Below are 15495 nucleotides of genomic sequence, written 5' to 3'. Positions count from 1 at the left end.
GCTTACTGGACAAGTTATAATGGTCTGATTCACACATCATGCTACGCCAAAAACTTCTGGTTCACAAACCACAATGACTTGAGATCACGGAGCACATTAATTCAAAACCAAATAAAGTATATTGTGGGTTAATGTGGTGTGCAAAGCCACCCACAGGTTGTGTAAGGTTGTATGGATTAAAATGTCACAAACATCTGTTTGAAGACCCCGAAATGCTTGATAAATACCTAGCAATCATAAACTGCACTTGTCTACAAGCAGTAAACACTACTTTCTTCCACAAGTAGAACCTACAACGAAGATTCAGTTTCAAATAGCTAGGTAGAAAACCGGCAAACTAGGTATGCCCCCACCCCACCATGTTTTGTTCGTCCTGCTTATGTGCAGTTTTGGCTACATAAGAAACACACTTGAATGAAGGCACCACTAATATGTAAAATTGGTTATTACTGTTATTCGTACTATGAACTGCAGTTGCTATGAAATGGGTTGTCCATCTGAAGTACACCACCACAGGTCAAAATGAAATCATAATCATGTTTGTGTGTGTATTTAATTAGGCACCTGAGTAAAAGACTGGATATAAAGCAGCAGTCCGTTTGGAACAGCTTCCCCCCAAGGTCAGATGTGCCCCCATCGTGACGGCATTCTGCAAAATCATAAAAACAGTACTCTTCAACTGGTAACAGCAATTCTTATTAATAGTTCTATTAATATATTTACCAGTTATAGTGGTTTGTTTTCTGAATATTTTATAGTTGGTTTACGATGTTTTATAAACCACCTACAATCCTGCAAATATGTAGCATACAAATGCATATAAATGAAGCTTGGGCGGGGGTAATCACTAAACTACTTTGCCACCATTGAGTACTGACACTAGCGAATGTGGCTTAGAACTCAAAAATAAAAGCAAATTCATAGGCAAAACATTAACATTAAATGGCTTAAAAATTAAATACATAAATAACAAAGGATAAGACAAAACACTTGACATTTATTTTTATTTATTTTATATTTCAAATTTCCATCACCACCCATCATATTTTTAAAACCAAACCAAAGATTCAACAAAACGAAAAGCAGCTATAGTTGTGCTGATCCATCAGGAGGGGAGAACCCAATGCCCCCAAATAATATGTAGGTTTCAGGGTGGTTCAAAACTCATTAGCAGCAGACAGCTTTGTTTTCCCAGAATCACTATAGGTAGATGAGGGTATAATACAATCACTCAAAGCCTCCCATCATAGAGATCATGATCTGTATTTTTAGTTAGAATTCTCAAAACCTGGCAAGGTGTTTTCCATTTCAAAAGCTTGAGTATATATTTATACACAAGCATAAGTGTTCTGCATCCAATGATTTTAATGTCTCCCTTTTAATTAATATCCTAAGGAGTGCTTTATTCAATCAAATCAAGATCTAACTGCACCAACATTCCTAACCCCCACCCCTGAAACCATCAGGTAAGCACCATACAGGACAAAGGACACCTATCACCCACTCCTCTCAGCAGCAGCAACTTTCAGGAATTCAGTCTTAGCAACAGTTGCTGCCCAAACTAACACTTTTCAAAGTGACTTTACAGACATTTATTGGATGTTTTTAAATCCCTCTCTCCTTGGTAGTTCAAAATACAGGTTATTTCAGTTCCATTCTTCCCTGAATGCAGACTCCTGGGGAGAGCATCGGCTGCTGCAGACATACATGACTTCCCATAACCTAGATTTGCCAGTTCAGTACAAGAATTTAGAAGGGTGAATTCCATTATCACTTGTTAAAAATCCCCTGGCTTAACTCAGTCTGCAGGGAAGATTTTCAACTCCATTTTGTCCCATAGCTAGCAGGAAAAAATGAAAATACTCATGTATACACTGTCGATATTTTACATAAAATATTGTGGATATTTTATTTACATAAAATAGTATAGATAGTTTATTTACTATGGATGTTCTAATGTTTATATTTACCATAAATGTTTTATTGTTTTATACTCCTGTTTGTACGGTAGACCTACGTGACTCAGAATGAAATTGGGAGATACAAATCTGTTAAATAAATAAATATTTTTAAAATCTTGGTGCCCAATCTAAATTCATAAAGAGTCTCTGGGTCCAATAAAAAGATTCCAGTCTTAGAGGTTTTGAAAATCTTCTTTGGGTTGAGCCTGATGCAAGATGACATTCCCTCAGTGTTTTCCTGCTTAAAGTTTTGGGAAGTTTTTGTGCAATATGAAAATAATTAAAAGAAAGCAAGTCCTCAGGGTTTTAGTTAGGACTCCCTGATTTAGCCAATTTCAGTGCTCTCAAAGAAACATAGTTTTCAGAGCAATGCAGAAGGAAACCTTTACATGGGGCAAAGGAGACAGAGTACAGACTAGTCTCTCTCAAGAATTCCAACTTTAAAACACACACGCACGATAAAAATGATAAGCCCAAGTTGCAGTCATTGATGGCTACAATGACATATGTGAAGACATGAAAAACCAAAGTAAGACTTGCCATGCGCAGAATCACAGCCTGTCCTGCATACCTCTTTCACCATCTCCACAACCAGAAGCAGCAGTAAGTTTTGCAACCCATCCTGTCAATTTTCTGCCTTTGTAATACTTAGGTAATTGTAGAATTTAGGCTTTCTTTGTCTAGTAGAAATTAAGTTACACTGCTGAAGAATTTTAGGTTTTTAAATCACAAACGTTTACACAAGTATGAACATTAATCCAAAATAACCTGTAGTTCAGAAAAAGGAATTTTATAGTAACTTATTTAATAAGGGATCTTGTTAATCCCAACTAGCCCCTTTCACAGCAAAACTATGATGTGCCAGAATAACTAGGGAAATTATCAACCTGGTTTCATCAGTCAATGGCCTGAGCAAGCAAAACTGCATCTGCTGATGCTACTGGCCAAACACGTATCTTATGAGTATCTCAAGTTTCCTAGCTCCTTTAACCCTCCTAGTCATACTTTTTATATTATTCTTCCAACACTCATAAATTGGACTAATTAAACCTTTTTTTAAACTCCCATTCACTTCTACCAAGAAATCCATAGTCCTTACCACAACCCTTCTCCCTAATTAATCAGGGCTTTGATGCCCAATCAATTCCCTGCATCTGACACAGACCAAAAAGTACTACCCTCCCCACAAGCTACAAATACATTTTTAAGTATTTTACCCTTTCCTCTGTTCTTAGTTGTTATTGTACTTATCTGTAAATAGGAACCACAAAAAAGTTAATCAGCAGCTACTGCTGCTGAAGGAAACATTCCTTCTACCACCATTTTATAAGCCACATTCAGTGTCCAGTGCAGAGAGAGATAATCAGACTTCTGCACTGAAGGGGAAAATAGGAAGCAGCATCTTACAGTAACTCTGTATTCAGGACTCCCCTTGGCTGGAACAGGCAATAGGTCTATGCAGCATCTCAGTTTTGAAACCAAAAAGGCACTTCAGGATGTGCTTTGTTAAAGGAACTGCAGGCAGGCGGTCCATACAAATGCCCATGTGCACGCCAAAACACCTTCTTGCCTTCAAAGGAGCTTATAAGACTTGAGGATTCGTTATTCACACACCCATTGCTGCTTAAGTCAGAAAGCTTATTCAGTGACTCACAAATATATCCTATCATATTTTACTTATTTATTTTTTATCCCGCCTTAATTATTTTTTATAAATAACTCAAAGCAATGAACATACCTAATATTCCTTCCTCCTATTTTCCCATGCTTGAACAACACAGAGATGAAAGAATGGGGCTGGGGGCGGGGGGAAGAGGATTTCTGAATGTAGCCCTTAAGCAAATGTCATAGGAGTAAGAAAGCCAGGGTTGAAATAAACATTCTGCCTCAGCCTCCCTCAGATTCTAGAAATCCCTGCCTGGCACAAAGTTTCTGAGCTGGTTCAGAAATATAAGTATGGTTTTGCTAAAGTTCTAATCAGTTCCCTAACCTACTACTTGAAAAGAGAGAAAATGAGAATTTTTATTCCATGGCAAACAGGTGGACTGATTCTGACTGTTATTAGGAGGAAATGGTTAATGTCAAGGTCCAAACCTAACATTTTTCTCTCCCCCATCCACTATTTTTAAATTTTGCACAAGTGTATGCATATAAGTGATATCATGTGCCACATTTTGAAGTTTTCATTGGTAGCACAACTCAACTATTCTTTTTAGAACATTTTATAAGGCACAAATATATTTGCAAGTTTAAGAGCCATTTATAAAACACTTTTAACTGAATGATGCCTTTTTGTTGCTCTTATTCATGGATTTTACTAAATACTCTTATTAATGAGATTCTTTGAACATTTTTGAAATAATAAAAATATAAACAATATATTACTATATATACAGTCGTGTGAAAAAAAGTACACCCTCTTTGAGTTCTATGGTTTTATGTATCAGACATAATAAAAATCATCTGGTCCTTAGCAGGTCTTAAAATTAGGTAAATACAACCTCAGATGAACAACAACAAATGACGTGTCATTATTCATTTCATAAAGCCAGAATGGAGAAGCCATGTGTGAAAAACTAAGTACACCCTCACTGCTTCCAGAGGTATTAAGAGGCTAAGTAGCAGCCAGGTGCTGCTAATCAAATGCCCTTGATTAATTGGTCATCAGCAAGTGTGACCACCTCTATAAAAGCCAAAGTTTTAGGAGTTTGCTGGTCTCGAGCATTCAGGTGTGTGTTAACACAATGCCAAAGAGTAAACACATCAGCAATGATCTTAGAGAAGCAATTGTTGCTGCCCATCAATCTGGGAAGGGTTATAAGGCCATTTCCAAACAATTTAAAGTCCATCATTCTACAGTGAGGAAGATTATTCACAAGTGAGAAACATTTAAGACAGTTGCCAATCTTCCCAGGAGTGGATGCCCCAGCAAATTCATCCCAAGGTCAGACTGTGCAATGCTCAGAGAAATTGCAAAAAATCCAAGAGTTACATCTCAGACTGTACAGGCCTCAGTTAGCATGTTAAATATTAAAGTTCATGACAGTACAATTAGAAAAAGACTGAACAAGTATGGTTTTTTTGGAAGGGTTGCCAGGAGAAAGTGTCAGACTCCACAATCAAATGATTGCTGAATTGTCTGATCGTGTTCTCTTGCCATGATAACTCAACGCGTGTCAAGAACAAGATGGGAGGGGGATTGCACAGAGTGTGAATTTCTGTTGTTTGGGTTGGTAGGGTGGGAGTCAAGGCCATCCTGCCAGAGACATCTGTGCCTGGTATGGCTGACCGTTAGAAGTTAGGTGGGAAATAGATAGGAGGGGGGAAATGGATTGCTGGGAAGTTTTAATGAGCTAATTTAGGCAGGAATCTCCCAATCGCAGCTTTTCTTTTGTTCTGTACACTGGAACTCAATAAATCTGAATTCTGCATATTCCATTTGTGAATGAGTCAGGTCATTATTGGAACTAATTGCATCAGTTCTTACAGAAAGCCTCTTCTCTCTAAAAATAACTTGGCAGCATGGCTAAAGTTTGCAAAGTTGCATGTGAACAAATCACAAGACTTCTGGAAAAATGTCCTTCAGACAGACAAGAGCAAAGTGGAGATGTTTGGCCATAATGCACAGTGCCACATTTGGCAAAAACCAAACACAGCATATCAGCACAAAGATCTCATATCAACTGTCAAGCACCGTGGCAGAGGGATGATGATTTGGGCTTGTTTTGCAGTCACAGGAACTGAGCACCTTGCAGTCATTGAGTCGACCATGAACTCCTCTGTATACCAAAGTATTCTAGAGTCAAATGTGAAGCCATCTGTCCCACAGCTAAAGTTTGGCCGAAATTGGGTCATGCAACAGGACAACGATCCCAAGCACACCAGCAAATCTACAACAGAATGGCTGAAAAAGAAAAGAAGGTGTTGCAATGATCCAGTCAAAGTCCAGACCTCAACCCAACTGAAATGCTGCGGTGGGCCCTTAAGGGAGCTGTGTATTAACAAATGCCCACAAACCTCAATGAACTGAAGCAATGTTGTAAAGAAGAGTGGGCCAAAATTCCTCAACAATTATGTGAGAGACTGATAAAGTCATACAGAAAACAATTACTTCAAGTTATTGCTGCTAAAGGTAGTTCTACAAGCTATTGAATCATAGGGTCTACTTACTTTTTCACACATGGCTTCTCCATTTTGGCTTTATTTTTGTAAAATAATGACACAGTGTAGTATGTCATATGCTGTTGTTCATCTCAGGTTGTATTTACCTAATTTTAAGACCTGCTAAGAACCAGATGATTTTTATTATGTCCTGATATGTAGAACCATAGTACTCAAAGAGGGTGTACTTTCTTTTTCACATGACTGTGTGTGTGTGTGTGTGTACTAAAACCTTGGTTTTCTGGACTCTGTGTGCAGGGAATGACATTCTGTTGCAATCTGCATACTGATGTCATCACAGATTTACATCTTTTATGTCATACATAATTTACATGACATCATGCATTACAAATTATGTGATTTGCATCATCTGCATCCCTGCAATGATTTACCTGATTCAATGGACTATCTGAAATAAGAGATACCCTCTCCATCCAATTTGTCCTGATTACCAGGAAACACACTGAGACAACGACTTGGTCTCTAATATTTATTAGTAGTACTTAACAAGAATCCTAACAAACTGAGGAAGCGTGGGAAAACCCAGCCATATAACCCCCAAAGGTTAAGGCGGTCCCGATCTGTGTCTCTTTGAATGGCTGAACAGTTCCTCAGTGCTACGCATGCGCTTGACAGTCTGGGTGGGAGCCCCCTGCTCGCCATCCTTACTCATGACACAATTAGTTCATAAAAACTAGCAAGGAAAATGTTATTGATGCCCTTGCTATATGACTAAGTTCAAAACTGACCGCAACCTAGTCCTAGCTTCCTCAGTAGATTATCTACATCTCCCAAAATTCCAAGCAGCATAACCACTGGACATGCAGTAAGAATTACTCAGACCAGACTAGGTAAGTATCATAATGAAATGTGTTTACAAGTTGTTTCATAAAAAAACCTCCTTTCCTGTTCTTTTCCCCACTGTTGGTGACTGTTTTTCCCCAGCAATCTAATCAATGAAGTAGGAGAGGCAGAAGTATTTTAACTCTTGTTATTGTTAAGACAACTGGGGGTTGGAACCCTTTCCTGAACTACTGTCTATAAATCTACCTTTACGGTCTAATCTGCCCTCCTCAGTCCCAGTTCACACTGCAGGATTTATACAGAATGGGGTTGTGGACAACCCCGAACTTCAGGGTTATAGCAAGCTTCATGTCTAATTTTCATATATGGGGTGTTTCTAACCTGGTCCAAATTTCTACATGGGATTGTTAAAGGGATACCATGCAATGCTAAGTTCCTTTTGAAAAGGTGGGTTACCAATTTAACCCAAATGTAATGTTATCCAGTCACTACTCAGTAGGGCAGACTTCTTGATGTCCTCCACATGTGCTGAACTGCAAGTCCATCCTCAGCTGGCAAAAGCACATTGCCTAGGGATACCAAGAGCTGCCATCTAAGACAGATGGAAGAGACTAGATCAGTGTTTCTCAACTTTGGCAACTTTCAGATGTGTGGATTTCAACCCCCAGAATTCCCCAGCCAGCCATTCCCCATGCTGGCTGGGGAATTCTGGGAGTTGAAGTCCACACATCTGAAAGTTGCCAAGGTTGAGAAACACTGGACTAGATTGAGGAACACTACTTTCCCCTAATGCCCTTCAGCCCATCTTCCACCAAACACCAAACTTCCCTCACTATTAGCTATCCCTCCCCAGAAGGAAGGACATTGGTTACACCACTAGATGTTTATAGAGGTGATACAGAAGACAAAGGCACAAAGACCATAGCTATTTCTGCATGCTTGCAAACTGCTAGGGAACCCAGAGGCCAGTTCAAAGCCAGCATCTAGACATGCCTAGGAAAATACAGTGTGCATTTGCACACACTGCTTTTAAAATAGAGTACAGTACAGAATACCACATGTATTGTGCTTGATTTGAGTGGTGCTGTTTTTTTGTTTTTTTAAGGAACACCACAGCCACCAGGTATTAAGCTCATTCCCACTGTGTGTTGAGAAAGAGATTTATGCAAAGGCTTATTATAGCTGCAGACAGGAAAGGATGCTGTTTGCCTAAAAGATAAATTAATCGCTAAGAGATGTTTCCAAAATATCTCTTATGGAGTCAGAACATGAACAGTAAATGAAACTCTAAATTCAGTTTCATTTGCCATTTGTCCTGAAAGGTCTCATATTAGGTTCTATAATTTTCTAACGACCTCTCCCAGAGGAACTAGAAAAGTAGCCAGTAGCCAGCCACTTCCTCTGCACACCTGGCCCACAATCATATATATCTATATCTGTATCTGTATATCTCTACTTAGCTAGATCTTATTTTAGAAAAGACATAGAAACTGCTGCATATAATCAACTTCCTTAAATTGGGTTGAAACTAATAGTTCCACCATAGATCAATGCATTACTTTGAATTCAATTCTGAAAAGGTCTTTTGAAGTGTGTAAGGGTGTGAACAGAACACCTGTCTGTAATGCTTTAAAGCAGTAACATTCAAATGTACATAAACAAAAGTAAGTCAGATAGCACTTAAAAGACAATTTTATTACAGAATAAACTCATATGAATTATGAATTAAAACCATGATCAAAGCTACATGAAGAAAAAAACCAAAGGCCATGTTCACACTCTACATTTGCACAATTTACTGAATAAATCACATTAGCTGAGTTAACACAACACACTAAGCCATAAACCAAGCAAATCACATTATGACATTGGGTTGTATGCACCAAGCCAGATAAAATGTCTTGTTTCTCAAACCAAAAGCCCAAATCCATGGCTTCGGTATTGAAAACCCAAATATTTTGCATTTACAGAGATCATTTTGAAAGCAATGGCCAAAAATGATACAGAAAAGCTCAAAAATAGGCTCTTGAAATTATGAAAGTAAAATATTTTTGTAATTACTGACACAATACTACAAAGACATCTGCCCTCTGAGTAGAGGTGGCAAAGGAGGTTGCAGCTGCTTTCATTCTTTACTTGACCAGCAGGTGGGAACAGGACAAAGGATAACGAAAACCATTAAATAACGTAACTGTTAAAAGTACTATGCAAACAAGGACCTCAACGGTTCCATCATCTCCCTGTTACTGTCCACATAGCAAGTATTAAATTGATTGCTACAACATAATTCTTGTGCTACAATATAATTCTTGCTGAGACAAGTCAGTCTAGATGAATATAAGATACAAACATTTGTTTTGTAAAGAATCAAAATAAATTACCCACCTTGATGCCCTCCAGTTACATTGAAATTTCAATTCCTAGCAATCCCAGCCAATGCAACCATTGGACATGCTGGCTGGGAATTTGGGGGTAGCAATCCTAGCACCAGCTAGAGGGCACCAGGTTGATGACTTCTGCTCCATCACAAGGAACAGTAGCATTACTATGCTCACAGTCCATTTCATTGGTAACTGGGAAAATGTGCTTCTTATTTAGTTTAAAAGCAGCTACCAAGTGCCTAGGGGCAAGAGACTTCTACTGGGTCCTACAATGAAGTAATAGGATTCAGCCTCAGGTGGAAACATTTCTCTATCTTATCTTTGTTAGGATAACATCAGAGAAAAGCCTTTGACAATGGTATGGTGAAAAGAAGGCACTCGTTCAGCAAGTGGGGGAGTGTTCATGTGTGCAAAGCCCACCTGGATTGTCAGGTAATCTTCAGTTTGCATGCATCTCTCCTCCACATTTTATTTAATTAGTTCATAGTTACAACTCTTTGAGGTCAAATACATTACAAAGGTTTACTCTAGGGTTTTTTGTGCATGTGCACCTTCAAGTCAGTCTTGACTTGTAGCAACTGCCTGGACTAGTCCCTGCAATTTTCTTGGCAAGGTTTTCAGAAGTGGTTTGCCACTGCCAGCTTCCTAGGGCTGAGAGAAAGTGACTGGCCTAAAGTCACCCAGCTGGCTTTGTGCCTAAGGCGGGACTAGAACTCCTGGTCTCCCAGTTTCTAGCCTTGTGCCTTAACTTCTACACCAAACTGGCTCTCCATGCTCTCATCACCTAACTTTGTTATAGTAAAATCATGTAGGCCAGTATTCTGAATCAGGTGGAGCATCTGGTTCACCAGCTTTTCAGTTATCATTTTTATTCTGAATGGGCACAGCCAAGGGAAAAAATGGTTACAACCCAAAGAGGAAGTGAGTGTTGCCAAAACAAGATCACATCTAAAGAAGTTGTTGGTCTGTAGTAAGGTATTCCTAGAAGTTAAATACCTATTATTAGCTTCCAATCACTTCATAGATGGAAAGATATAATTATATAACATACACTGACATGAAATTAAATTTCAGTGAACCTAATGAGGATTTTTTAATATTAGTTCTTTAAGATATGACAAACTTATATATTATATACACACATACACATTTTTGCTGCAAAATATTTTCCAGAAATCTCATAGATGCAGCCATATTAATGGGACACAGTCTAACTGCTGCCTAGTCAAAGTTGGGAAAATCTTGAATAATGACTCCATCATGAAGCTTACGGGTATTCAAAAGATCTTCAAATTTCAATCTAATTCATCTAGGCACAGAATATATTACCTCATCCATAAATAGTCACTCATCTTGTGTTATCTCAAAACTCATTACATACTCCCTACTTTTGGATATGCCTTATTTCTCAGAATGTGAGGCAGGCCATACTAAAAAAGAATGCACACACAAGGTACGGAGCTAAGCAAAATACAGAATAAAGGTGGGTGGGTGAGTGGGCATAGACAAAAAAAAAACCCCTCCCCAAAATCAGTAATGATATGTAAAACTGTCTTGAAAACAGCTAACCCCATGGTGACTGATTCAAGAAAAATACTTGAATTTATGTTTCACAGAGAACAGCATTTAAAAAAAAAAAGACACAGGACACTGTAGAGATTCCAGCTGCTCTCTTTTTGATGTGTACTATTTACAGACAAATAAGTCTGCAGTGACAATCCAAAAAGGGATCGCAAGAAAATTCACCAGCCCATTTAGTGAAGCCTTTTGACCTCAGCTGTTCTCTACCATTTTGCTCTTCTCTTCTTAGCTTCTGCAGGGGAGTGAGCAGATGCACTGCTTAAAAAGAGAACTCTGTAGAGCCTACATGGGAGAAACAGGACAGTCAGGGAGACCATCAGCATCTGCATTAGCAGCCAACAGATGTGCACAGCTAACATTGCTGGCCCTTCAGCCCTCATGCTGTTGGAAACGTGCCCCCACTGACAAATTACATATAGATCAAGGGATTTATATCCCGTGCCACTCAACTGACCAAGTCAAAGATTCCATCATACAATTCTACTCTCCTTTTGACACAAGGAGGAATGCAGGGTCCCCAGCTGAGCCTATTCGGAGGCTACATCTCTGTAAAGCAGCCCTAACAGAAAGCATCAAAGCCTTTGTTCTGTCAGCATTCATCCCACCTCCGATACCAGGCAAGACAGGGGAAAGCCAAATGTTTTCCAAATTCCAAAAGGGCTCCCCAAAGCACACAATTCTTAAGTCACTCCAACACTCAGAGCACCTATCAAACCCCTTCAGTCTCTGCAAAAGATACTGGTGTGCAAAAACTTTGCTGGCCATCCGTCGACCCTTTCTCAGCTAGCCAACCCATTCACTCGTCGAAAAACCCTTTATTTAAAAAAAAAAACACCACGTGATCCCACCCAAGATGTATTTTTCTAACAAAGGACCTCTAAGGCACCGAGAATCAGTTGGATAAAACCGGGCATTTCACACTAGCGGCCCAAGCCACGCCCCACACAAGCAGGCCCCCGTTTCGCAATTGTTGTTACAGAGGTGCGCGGAACACAATAGAGTAGGGATACCCCAGTCTAGCAGGCACAGCCAGTTGCTTTCTACCGTTGCCTACGTGCCCGCACGCAAACAGCAAAGGCAGCAGCTTCTCCTCCTGAGGCCAGGAAGAGCCGGGTAGTCGTGGCGCGAATGATACTCGACGGCCTAAGCTAGGCGGGCGGCCTTCCTAGAGCAACCGCTCTGCAAAGCAGATCTTGTTTTACCTAGGGCGTTTTAAGCAGTAAACCAACATTAAAGCGATCGGGTCGTAGAGGGTGGGGAATGTAAGGGAAGGAAAAGAGCCTGGACTGAACATAACCATCTCTCTTGGAGCCCCAACCCCTCCCTGCAGAACAAAAGAGCCAGCCCCGGGTGCACCTCAGTTACGTTACCGCTGCAAAACACAGACGCGCTAGAGGTAGGAAGCGAGAAGGGGAACGCCCTCTTTTCTCGAGGAGGAAGGCGGAGGCACGAGAAAATCGGATGCTTACCCTACAAACCTGCAGGCGACAGCCGTCCTCCAAGCCCCTTCCGCCCCACAAAGTCCGGCCAAAGCCCGCCTCGGCTCCCCATCCCGCTCACTCCTCTTACCCTTGCGGTGGGCGCGCTCACCCGCTGCAACTTCCCCCCGCCAGCGCAAAGGGTCCTGCGACCGTCCCTGGTTCTTCCGCTATGAGCGATGAGCTGCCTCACCCCGGTCGCCTTTGCTGGCTACGAATGTTTTAGAAGCCTGCAAATTATGCCAATCCAGGCGCAAATGGTCGCCTTACCTGCCTCCCACGTCCCCCGATTCAGCCACCTCGCATAGCCCAGCGCTATGAGCCCCGCGGGCTCAAGTCCTCCTCGGAGGTCCCGGTTCGGGCCCGTCCTGGATCCGCCTCCTATCCTCCACCGCAGCTTCTTTTCCAGCCCCTTCCCCCCGGCTAACTCCCTGATGGAACCGGCCGTTCTTCTCTGCTCACGGAAGAGCAGGAGCAGCCTCTCCCTGCCGAGGAAGTGGGTCCGTCCGCAGCAGGCTCCAGTCCATCTGCACCTACGGCAGGCAGAGGGAGCGAGACTCGGGCGAAAGACCGTATTGCTCCGAAGGTTTGGGTCCTTTGGGCCCTATGAAGAGCTTCACGCGGTAGCGCCCGTAATGCGCCAAAAGCACGCGCCTCTCGAACTCGAAATTGGCATTGATTTTTCGCTGGTTCCAGACTGGGCATCATGCGTCTAAGAGGGAGAACTCAGCCAGGCAGCCAAGCCAGCAATGTTTATAAAAAGACACTTCATGTGGCGCTTATAAACCGAGGAGAAAGAGGATGACAGGCTTGTGAAATTGCTCTCAATTAAATATGCTTGTGTCACTTTTACATCCTCCAGTCCAAAGATTCTAGTGGGATCCTCCATCTGGTTTTTAACAGCAGTGTTCCTAGCAGTAATTTTTCAGGCTTTTCACAGAATGATGATCTACAGGTGGAAGAATGGGTGTGTGGTGGTGAAGATGGTAATAATTGTTCTCCAGAAGGAGCAAGAAATCTTAGAGCTCCAAGCTAATTATGAAAACCCTGCCTCCCTCCCTCCAGTACAGCCAGACCAGTGTTTCTCAGTCTTGGCATGCTGGCTGGGGAATTCTGGGAACTGAAGTCCACACATCTTAAATCTGCCAAGATTGAGAAACACTGACCCAGACACATGGCAGACTCCAAGGGCTTACCTATTTCTGCTGCTGAGTGAAAATGCAAACCTGTTCTTGACTTGGGAAAAAACTACTGCATAAAATTTGCTGTCCCCATTGTGTCTGTTTTGGCTTGCCACCAAATAGTGGTGTCCTGATTTTATATGTGAAGGACTGTGACAAGCAATGCTGTTGGTTTTGCTGTCCTCCCTGGTTATGAATGTCACCAGCCAGCCGGAAACCATCTGCCACCAATTAGAAAAGCGATGTAAGTACAGGAAAGGGGCTTGGGGAAGTGGTCAGTTTTGACAGACGGGTCATCTGGCCCACTGTACTGGGCACATTAGACAGGAGAATGCACCCATCGAAACAAGGAGCTGAGTGATAAGGCGGGCGAGTCCACTGTCTCAAAATCTTGGCCGCCCCCCTTCTCTCTGCCTGCCAAACAGCTGTTGGCTCTCTCAAGCCTGGCAACTCTCCTGCTTTAATGTGCAGCTCCCCAAGCTGTTTGGTGAATATTTTTTGAGAGGTCTGGCCATGCAACTGATTGGTGGGGGAGCTTCCAGGTACTGGCAGCTGGCCTCTGCTGTGGCCAGCTCTTCCCACCTGAGAGAAAGAGAGAGATTATTTAGACTGGGGGGGGGACATACCTGTGCCTTCCTGAAGTGGCCCGGTAGTGCTAGACTGTTTCCAACCCCTCTGAGTCATCTCACTGTCTTGTCAACAGAATAGTTGTCAAAACATGTCCTATGTAGAAACTGACTGGGATTTTGCCACCCGTCAGGGTTGAGGACATAGATTTGTCATGCTTGCACTTTTACCTGGAGGTTGGGTTTCATACAGTACTCTTGGGGCATTTTTGCTCCACTTTGTGATCTTTAGGCTGTGAGGTGCTGCAGGGTTAGATTCTGTCCCCTGTGCTGCTTAGCATCTTTATGAGGCTCCTGGGAGTAATTGTCAGTGATTGTGAAGCTGATCCTTCCATCAGGCCCGCTTAGCTCCCACATTGCTTCCTGCCTGGACTAGATTATAGTCTTGTCAGGTTATAGTGAGCTATATTTATATATCTTTAATTTTCTTGGCTTAATATTTCTTACTCCCCTGCTCCACACAATGTTGCTCACTCTAGGCTCAGCTATTGTGTCTTGTAAATTAAGGTTCCTAGCTTTGTGTGTTATGTGAATCCGGTCAATCATGTTTTATTGATTTAATAAATCATGATACAGCATGATATTAAAGTTAATGCTAATCTAGTCTAAACTTGTATATAAATAAACTTAATAACAGAAAAGCTATTCTGACCAAACTGAACTCCAAGTAAGTGTTGACATCCCTAAAACCTCTCAGGTACTAGAAATGAGGTCATATGAATATATCCCTGTTGTTTCCATTACACTTTTGAGGACTAATAAGACTCCATGAACTGCAGCTATCCCATGCAGAGGTTCACATCTTCTGGGTGACTAGTATAGTGAACATATGGTGGAAATTTAGCAATAGGCTCTTGGAGATTGCAGTGAAAATCTACTTGTGATCATGATAGCTTGTCCCATAACTTGTGCATACCATTATTTGTAGTCAGTCTCTACTAGTTAACTTATCATGATTAGTCCTATTTGGCTGTCCTACTACCAACATTGACCATGCTGCATAGAAGAGAGAGAGAAGACAGAGGTATAGATCGTACCTTTCTAAGCCTTTAACTCCTGTATTATGTTGGTGAAACTGGTACTAATATCTGTGTAAGGCATAAGGGCTTTAAGGAGGGTAGAAAATACATTCTCATAAGGAACAAGAGAGGGGTAAAATCCAAGGCACAGCAGCCCTACATTTCTCCACTGTCCAATTGTACTTCTCCGAGGTAAAGCTGTATTTGACAATCTCCTGTATCTGTTCATCTCACCATTCTTTTTCTTCTGTCCAGGAAATGTAATTCGATCAGATATGTATTTGGTTCAAGTTACACATGAAC

At 41.4% G+C, this 15495-nt stretch overlaps 1 protein-coding gene across 1 annotated transcript in view; it reads right to left on the bottom strand.

Annotated features, from left to right (window-relative positions):
* The window catches only part of RNF44 (ring finger protein 44), a 61516-nt gene extending 48595 nt beyond the window's left edge, over nucleotides 1-12921 (bottom strand). Inside the window, exon 1 of the mRNA XM_063292107.1 lies at nucleotides 12637-12921. The gene's annotated coding sequence lies outside the window, so the exon portion shown is untranslated. The remainder of the gene's footprint in view (nucleotides 1-12636) is intronic.
* Nucleotides 12922-15495: the final 2574 nt, after the last annotated feature.

Source organism: Candoia aspera, chromosome 2 (assembly GCF_035149785.1).
Source record: "Candoia aspera isolate rCanAsp1 chromosome 2, rCanAsp1.hap2, whole genome shotgun sequence".
Taxonomy (NCBI): Eukaryota; Metazoa; Chordata; class Lepidosauria; order Squamata; family Boidae; genus Candoia; species Candoia aspera.
Note: the sequence above shows the minus strand (reverse complement) of the source record. Positions and strands in the feature narration are given on the sequence as shown.